The sequence below is a fragment of the Pecten maximus genome, chromosome 1 (genome assembly GCF_902652985.1).
Source record: "Pecten maximus chromosome 1, xPecMax1.1, whole genome shotgun sequence".
In the NCBI taxonomy this organism is placed as follows: domain Eukaryota; kingdom Metazoa; phylum Mollusca; class Bivalvia; order Pectinida; family Pectinidae; genus Pecten; species Pecten maximus.
Window position 1 is genome coordinate 5,911,066 of NC_047015.1, and position 9,775 is coordinate 5,920,840.

Genomic DNA, 9,775 nt, shown 5'->3' on the forward strand with positions numbered 1-9,775 from the left:
TGTATCATCAGTAGTGGACCTAGCCGTGCTCACCTCATGTAAAGTAGGAGTCTAGCCTGTGTATCCTCGGGAGTGGACCTAGCCGTGCTCACCTCATGTAAAGTTAGGAGTCTAGCCTGTGTATCCTCAGGAGTGGACCTAGCCGTGCTCACCTCATGTAAAGTTAGGAGTCTAGCCTGTGTATCCTCGGGAGTGGACCTAGCCGTGCTCACCTCATGTAAAGTTAGGAGTCTAGCCTGTGTATCCTCAGGAGTGGACCTAGCCGTGCTCACCTCATGTAAAGTTAGGAGTCTAGCCTGTGTATCACCGGGAGTGGACCTAGCCGTGCTCACCTCATGTAAAGTTAGGAGTCTAGCCTGTGTATCCTCGGGAGTGGACCTAGCCGTGCTCACCTCATGTAAAGTTAGGAGTCTAGCCTGTGTATCCTCAGGAGTGGACCTAGCCGTGCTCACCTCATGTAAAGTTAGGAGTCTAGCCTGTGTATCCTCGGGAGTGGACCTAGCCGTGCTCACCTCATGTAAAGTTAGGAGTCTAGCCTGTGTATCCTCGGGAGTGGACCTAGCCGTGCTCACCTCATGTAAAGTTAGGAGTCTAGCCTGTGTATCCTCGGGAGTGGACCTAGCCGTGCTCACCTCATGTAAAGTTAGGAGTCTAGCCTGTGTATCCTCGGGAGTGGACCTAGCCGTGCTCACCTCATGTAAAGTTAGGAGTCTAGCCTGTGTATCCTCAGGGAGTGGACCTAGCCGTGCTCACCTCATGTAAAGTTAGGAGTCTAGCCTGTGTATCATCGGGAGTGGACCTAGCCGTGCTCACCTCATGTAAAGTTAGGAGTCTAGCCTGTGTATCCTCGGGAGTGGACCTAGCCGTGCTCACCTCATGTAAAGTTAGGAGTCTAGCCTGTGTATCCTCGGGAGTGGACCTAGCCGTGCTCACCTCATGTAAAGTTAGGAGTCTAGCCTGTGTATCCTCGGGAGTGGACCTAGCCGTGCTCACCTCATGTAAAGTTAGGAGTCTAGCCTGTGTATCCTCAGGAGTGGACCTAGCCGTGCTCACCTCATGTAAAGTTAGGAGTCTAGCCTGTGTATCCTCGGGAGTGGACCTAGCCGTGCTCACCTCATGTAAAGTTAGGAGTCTAGCCTGTGTATCCTCGGGAGTGGACCTAGCCGTGCTCACCTCATGTAAAGTTAGGAGTCTAGCCTGTGTATCCTCAGTAGTGGACCTAGCCGTGCTCACCTCATGTAAAGTTAGGAGTCTAGCCTGTGTATCCTCGGGAGTGGACCTAGCCGTGCTCACCTCATGTAAAGTTAGGAGTCTAGCCTGTGTATCCTCGGGAGTGGACCTAGCCGTGCTCACCTCATGTAAAGTTAAGGAGTCTAGCCTGTGTATCCTCGGGAGTGGACCTAGCCGTGCTCACCTCATGTAAAGTTAGGAGTCTAGCCTGTGTATCCTCGGGAGTGGACCTAGCCGTGCTCACCTCATGTAAAGTTAGGAGTCTAGCCTGTGTATCCTCGGGAGTGGACCTAGCCGTGCTCACCTCATGTAAAGTTAGGAGTCTAGCCTGTGTATCCTCGGGAGTGGACCTAGCCGTGCTCACCTCATGTAAAGTTAGGAGTCTAGCCTGTGTATCCTCGGGAGTGGACCTAGCCGTGCTCACCTCATGTAAAGTTAGGAGTCTAGCCTGTGTATCATCAGTAGTGGACCTAGCCGTGCTCACCTCATGTAAAGTTAGGAGTCTAGCCCTGTGTATCCTCAGGAGTGGACCTAGCCGTGCTCACCTCATGTAAAGTTAGGAGTCTAGCCTGTGTATCCTCAGGGAGTGGACCTAGCCGTGCTCACCTCATGTAAAGTTAGGAGTCTAGCCTGTGTATCCTCGGGAGTGGACCTAGCCGTGCTCACCTCATGTAAAGTTAGGAGTCTAGCCTGTGTATCCTCGGGAGTGGACCTAGCCGTGCTCACCTCATGTAAAGTTAGGAGTCTAGCCTGTGTATCCTCGGGAGTGGACCTAGCCGTGCTCACCTCATGTAAAGTTAGGAGTCTAGCCTGTGTATCATCAGTAGTGGACCTAGCCGTGCTCACCTCATGTAAAGTTAGGAGTCTAGCCTGTGTATCATCAGTAGTGGACCTAGCCGTGCTCACCTCATGTAAAGTTAGGAGTCTAGCCTGTGTATCCTCGGGAGTGGACCTAGCCGTGCTCACCTCATGTAAAGTTAGGAGTCTAGCCTGTGTATCCTCAGGAGTGGACCTAGCCGTGCTCACCTCATGTAAAGTTAGGAGTCTAGCCTGTGTATCCTCGGGAGTGGACCTAGCCGTGCTCACCTCATGTAAAGTTAGGAGTCTAGCCTGTGTATCCTCAGGAGTGGACCTAGCCGTGCTCACCTCATGTAAAGTAGGAGTCTAGCCTGTGTATCCTCGGGAGTGGACCTAGCCGTGCTCACCTCATGTAAAGTTAGGAGTCTAGCCTGTGTATCCTCGGGAGTGGACCTAGCCGTGCTCACCTCATGTAAAGTTAGGAGTCTAGCCTGTGTATCCTCAGTAGTGGACCTAGCCGTGCTCACCTCATGTAAGTTAGGAGTCTAGCCTGTGTATCCTCGGGAGTGGACCTAGCCGTGCTCACCTCATGTAAAGTTAGGAGTCTAGCCTGTGTATCCTCGGGAGTGGACCTAGCCGTGCTCACCTCATGTAAAGTTAGGAGTCTAGCCTGTGTATCATCAGTAGTGGACCTAGCCGTGCTCACCTCATGTAAAGTTAGGAGTCTAGCCTGTGTATCCTCGGGAGTGGACCTAGCCGTGCTCACCTCATGTAAAGTTAGGAGTCTAGCCTGTGTATCCTCGGGAGTGGACCTAGCCGTGCTCACCTCATGTAAAGTTAGGAGTCTAGCCTGTGTATCCTCAGGAGTGGACCTAGCCGTGCTCACCTCATGTAAAGTTAGGAGTCTAGCCTGTGTATCCTCGGGAGTGGACCTAGCCGTGCTCACCTCATGTAAAGTTAGGAGTCTAGCCTGTGTATCCTCGGGAGTGGACCTAGCCGTGCTCACCTCATGTAAAGTTAGGAGTCTAGCCTGTGTATCCTCAGGAGTGGACCTAGCCGTGCTCACCTCATGTAAAGTTAGGAGTCTAGCCTGTGTATCCTCGGGAGTGGACCTAGCCGTGCTCACCTCATGTAAAGTTAGGAGTCTAGCCTGTGTATCCTCGGGAGTGGACCTAGCCGTGCTCACCTCATGTAAAGTTAGGAGTCTAGCCTGTGTATCATCAGTAGTGGACCTAGCCGTGCTCACCTCATGTAAAGTTAGGAGTCTAGCCTGTGTATCCTCGGGAGTGGACCTAGCCGTGCTCACCTCATGTAAAGTTAGGAGTCTAGCCGTGTATCCTCGGGAGTGGACCTAGCCGTGCTCAACCTCATGTAAAGTTAGGAGTCTAGCCTGTGTATCTGTTGCATGTAAGGAATAATTATTTAAGAAATAATTAACGATGATTCGTGTATTGTTGCAGGATATACAACGAGGACGAGGATATTTTGCAATTAAATTAATAACGAAGGCCGCAGGCCCGAGTTATTAATTAAAATTGCAAAATATCCGAATCCCAATTCTACCACGTTCGCTATGCAACGCCAGTTTAGATTGGTTTAAAACCGTGTATTATTTGCTAGTAATCCACTCTCGTGTCAATTTTACACGCTCGTGAGTCACGGCTGTTACAATCTTTCCCCTCCAAAATCGTGCATTTGTAAACAAATATGGCGGTGCCAAAACGTTTGAACGTTGGAGATCGTGTATTTTACAACTGAGAACTTTGCCAGATTGTTAATTTCTATCAACCCAGAGCAAACTTTGCTAAACATTATTCTGTATGGTCAATTTCCACAGGCAACCTTTGGAGAACATTTCTTCACGTTCTCGTAACGTTGCCGTCAACTGGTTTGGGATTGACGTCTGCTTTTGAATATTAATAAGCACGCGCGCCTTATCGTTTCTTGTGAATTGTAAAAGCCATGTAGCGACACATTTACCGGGGTTTCTTTGCCTGTTTTTCTATTAGGAATAGGTCGATCTCAGAACTAAATAGTACATGGTAGAATAGAAATAATCAACTTTGACTCGTGTATTGTTGCAGGATATGCAACTCGGACTCGGATATTTTGCAATTTAATTGATAACTTAGGCATGTGGCCTTCGTTATTAATTTAATTGCAAAATATCCTCGTCCTCATTGTATATCCTGCAACAATGTATGAGTCAAAGTTGATTATTTCTTAAACAAATTACGAAAAATAACCAAACAAAATACCAAATCGACTTTTATTACTTAATTCTTCTTAATTATTTGTCGGATGATGGGGGTAATTTGACACGTGTTAACATCAATGAGACAAACTTATAATGTACATCTCAGAAAGTCCTAACGTTTGTACAATCATGTGAAGTGGTAAGAATGTATGTACAGAATCACCCTTGTACAATCATGTGAAGGAGACTGACTGTATGTACAGAATCACCCTTGTACAATCATGTGAAGGAGACCGACTGTATGTACAGAATCACCCTTGTACAATCATGTGAAGGAGACTGACTGTATGTACAGAATCACCCCTGTACAATCATGTGAAGGAGACTGGATGTTTGTACAGAATCACCCCTGTACAATCATGTGAAGGAGACTGACTGTATGTACAGAATCACCCTTGTACAATCATGTGAAGGAGACTGACTGTATGTACAGAATCACCCCTGTACAATCATGTGAAGGAGACTGACTGTATGTACAGAATCACCCCTGTACAATCATGTGAAGGAGACTGACTGTATGTACAGAATCACCCCTGTACAATCATGTGAAGGAGACTGACTGTATGTACAGAATCACCCCTGTACAATCATGTGAAGGAGACTGACTGTATGTACAGAATCACCCCTGTACAATCATGTGAAGGAGACTGACTGTATGTACAGAATCACCCCTGTACAATCATGTGAAGGAGACTGACTGTATGTACAGAATCACCCTTGTACAATCATGTGAAGTGGTAAGAATGTATGTACAGAATCACCCCTGTACAATCATGTGAAGGAGACTGACTGTATGTACAGAATCACCCCTGTACAATCATGTGAAGGAGACTGACTGTATGTACAGAATCACCCCTGTACAATCATGTGAAGGAGACTGACTGTATGTACAGAATCACCCCTGTACAATCATGTGAAGGAGACTGACTGTATGTACAGAATCACCCCTGTACAATCATGTGAAGGAGACTGACTGTATGTACAGAATCACCCTTGTACAATCATGTTAAGTAGACCGACTGTATGTACAGAATCACCCCTGTACAATCATGTGAAGGAGACTGACTGTATGTACAGAATCACCCCTGTACAATCATGTGAAGGAGACTGACTGTATGTACAGAATCACCCCTGTACAATCATGTGAAGGAGACTGACTGTATGTACAGAATCACCCTTGTACAATCATGTGAAGGAGACCGACTGTATGTACAGAATCACCCCTGTACAATCATGTGAAGGAGACTGACTGTATGTACAGAATCACCCCTGTACAATCATGTGAAGGAGACTGACTGTATGTACAGAATCATCCTTGTACAATCATGTGAAGGAGACCGACTGTATGTACAGAATCACCCCTGTACAATCATGTGAAGGAGACTGACTGTATGTACAGAATCACCCCTGTACAATCATGTGAAGGAGACTGACTGTATGTACAGAATCATCCTTGTACAATCATGTGAAGGAGACTGGATGTTTGTACAGAATCACCCCTGTACAATCATGTGAAGGAGACTGGATGTATGTACAGAATCATCCCTGTACAATCATGTTAAGTAGACCGACTGTATGTACAGAATCACCCCTGTACAATCATGTGAAGGAGACTGACTGTATGTACAGAATCATCCTTGTACAATCATGTGAAGGAGACTGACTGTATGTACAGAATCATCCTTGTACAATCATGTGAAGGAGACTGGATGTATGTACAGAATCATCCCTGTACAATCATGTTAAGTAGACCGACTGTATGTACAGAATCACCCCTGTACAATCATGTGAAGGAGACTGACTGTATGTACAGAATCACCCCTGTACAATCATGTGAAGGAGACTGGATGTTTGTACAGAATCACCCTGTACAATCATGTGAAGGAGACTGGATGTTTGTACAGAATCACCCCTGTACAATCATGTGAAGGAGACTGACTGTATGTACAGAATCACCCCTGTACAATCATGTGAAGGAGACTGGACTGTTTGTACAGAATCACCCCTGTACAATCATGTGAAGGAGACTGGATGTTTGTACAGAATCACCCCTGTACAATCATGTGAAGGAGACCGACTGTTTGTACAGAATCACCCCTGTACAATCATGTGAAGGAGACTGGATGTTTGTACAGAATCACCCCTGTACAATCATGTGAAGGAGACTGGATGTTTGTACAGAATCACCCTTGTACAATCATGTGAAGGAGACTGGATGTTTGTACAGAATCACCCCTGTACAATCATGTGAAGGAGACTGGATGTTTGTACAGAATCATCCTTGTACAATCATGTGAAGGAGACTGACTGTTTGTACATAATCATCCTTGTACAATCATGTTAAGTAGACCGACTGTATGTACAGAATCACCCTTGTACAATCATGTGAAGGAGACTGGATGTTTGTACAGAATCATCCTTGTACAATCATGTTAAGTAGACCGACTGTATGTACAGAATCACCCTTGTACAATCATGTGAAGGAGACTGGATGTTTGTACAGAATCACCCCTGTACAATCATGTGAAGGAGACTGACTGTATGTACAGAATCACCCCTGTACAATCATGTGAAGGAGACTGACTGTATGTACAGAATCACCCTTGTACAATCATGTGAAGGAGACTGACTGTATGTACAGAATCACCCTTGTACAATCATGTGAAGGAGACTGGATGTTTGTACAGAATCACCCTTGTACAATCATGTGAAGGAGACTGACTGTATGTACAGAATCACCCCTGTACAATCATGTGAAGGAGACTGGATGTTTGTACAGAATCACCCTTGTACAATCATGTGAAGGAGACTGGATGTTTGTACAGAATCACCCTTGTACAATCATGTGAAGGAGACTGGATGTTTGTACAGAATCACCCCTGTACAATCATGTGAAGGAGACTGGATGTTTGTACAGAATCACCCCTGTACAATCATGTGAAGGAGACTGGATGTTTGTACAGAATCACCCCTGTACAATCATGTGAAGGAGACTGGATGTTTGTACAGACTCATCCTTGTACAATCATGTGAAGGAGACTGACTGTTTGTACATAATCATCCTTGTACAATCATGTTAAGTAGACCGACTGTATGTACAGAATCACCCTTGTACAATCATGTGAAGGAGACTGGATGTTTGTACAGAATCATCCTTGTACAATCATGTTAAGTAGACCGACTGTATGTACAGAATCACCCTTGTACAATCATGTGAAGGAGACTGGATGTTTGTACAGAATCACCCCTGTACAATCATGTGAAGGAGACTGACTGTATGTACAGAATCACCCCTGTACAATCATGTGAAGGAGACTGACTGTATGTACAGAATCACCCTTGTACAATCATGTGAAGGAGACTGGATGTTTGTACAGAATCACCCTTGTACAATCATGTGAAGGAGACTGGATGTTTGTACAGAATCACCCTTGTACAATCATGTGAAGGAGACTGGATGTTTGTACAGAATCACCCCTGTACAATCATGTGAAGGAGACTGACTGTATGTACAGAATCACCCCTGTACAATCATGTGAAGGAGACTGACTGTATGTACAGAATCACCCTTGTACAATCATGTGAAGGAGACTGGATGTTTGTACAGAATCACCCTTGTACAATCATGTGAAGGAGACTGACTGTATGTACAGAATCACCCCTGTACAATCATGTGAAGGAGACTGACTGTATGTACAGAATCACCCCTGTACAATCATGTGAAGGAGACTGACTGTTTGTACAGAATCACCCCTGTACAATCATGTGAAGGAGACTGACTGTATGTACAGAATCACCCTTGTACAATCATGTGAAGGAGACTGACTGTATGTACAGAATCACCCCTGTACAATCATGTGAAGGAGACTGACTGTATGTACAGAATCACCCCTGTACAATCATGTGAAGGAGACTGGATGTATGTACAGAATCACCCCTGTACAATCATGTGAAGGAGACTGGATGTTTGTACAGAATCACCCCTGTACAATCATGTGAAGGAAACTGGATGTTTGTACAGAATCACCCTTGTACAATCATGTGAAGGAGACTGACTGTATGTACAGAATCACCCCTGTACAATCATGTGAAGGAGACTGGATGTTTGTACAGAATCACCCTTGTACAATCATGTTAAGTAGACCGACTGTATGTACAGAATCACCCTTGTACAATCATGTGAAGGAGACTGGATGTTTGTACAGAATCACCCCTGTACAATCATGTTAAGTACACCGACTGTATGTACATAATCACCCCTGTACAATCATGTTAAGTAGACTGACTGTATGTACAGACTCACCCCTGTACAATCATGTGAAGGAGACTGACTGTATGTACAGAATCACCCTTGTACAATCATGTGAAGGAGACTGACTGTATGTACAGAATCACCCCTGTACAATCATGTGAAGGAGACTGACTGTATGTACATAATCACCCTTGTACAATCATGTTAAGTAGACCTACTGTATGTACATAATCACCCTTGTACAATCATGTTAAGGAGACTGGCTGTATGTACAGAATCGCCCATTTACAATCATGTTAAGTGGACTGGCTGTATGTACATAATCAACGGTGGCCGCTGTGACCGAGCGGTTAAGGTGTCCCGACACTTTATCACTAGCCCTCCACCTCTGTGTTGCGAGTTCGAAACCTACGTTGGACTGTTGCCAGGTACTGACTGAGGCCGGTGTTTTTTCGGGTACTCCGAATAAACCAAATAAACCAACAGTACAGAATCATCCTTGTACAATCATGTTAAGTGGACTGGCTGTATGTACAGAATCAACCTCGTACAATCATGTTAAGTGGACTGGCTGTATATACAGAATCAACCTAGTACAATCATGTTAAGTGGACTGGCTGTATGTACAGAATCAACCTCGTACAATCATGTTAAGTGGACTGGCTGTATGTACAGAATCACCCTTGTACAATCATGTTAAGTGGACTGGCTGTATATACAGAATCAACCTCGTACAATCATGTTAAGTGGACTGGCTGTATATACAGAATCAACCTCGTACAATCATGTTAAGTGGACTGGCTGTATATACAGAATCACCCTTGTATAATCGTGTTAAGTGGACTGGCTGTATGTACAGAATCACCCTTGTATAATCGTGTTAAGTATCACCTTTACAAACAGAACGAAGTTCAACGAATTTAGCTTATCTCGACTAAATAATGCTACCACAGACGAAGGCCCCATTCCGTTGTTGTCTACCATGACAAATGACGTGATGTTCTTAATTCTGATAAAAGTTAAGGTGTTAATATAAAATATATATAAATATGAGAACACCTTTCTTTGTTTATAAATCATGGGGAATCTTACAATTTATCCCTTCCTACTTTATGGTAAAAAGTCAAATTATTGAATATAAATTCATTTTCATGACAGTAAGTCGTTATCATGTAAAGCCTTGATGAGCTTCAGCCATATCTCTGGGGTCATTTTGTGTGTCGTGTACAATCACCCAT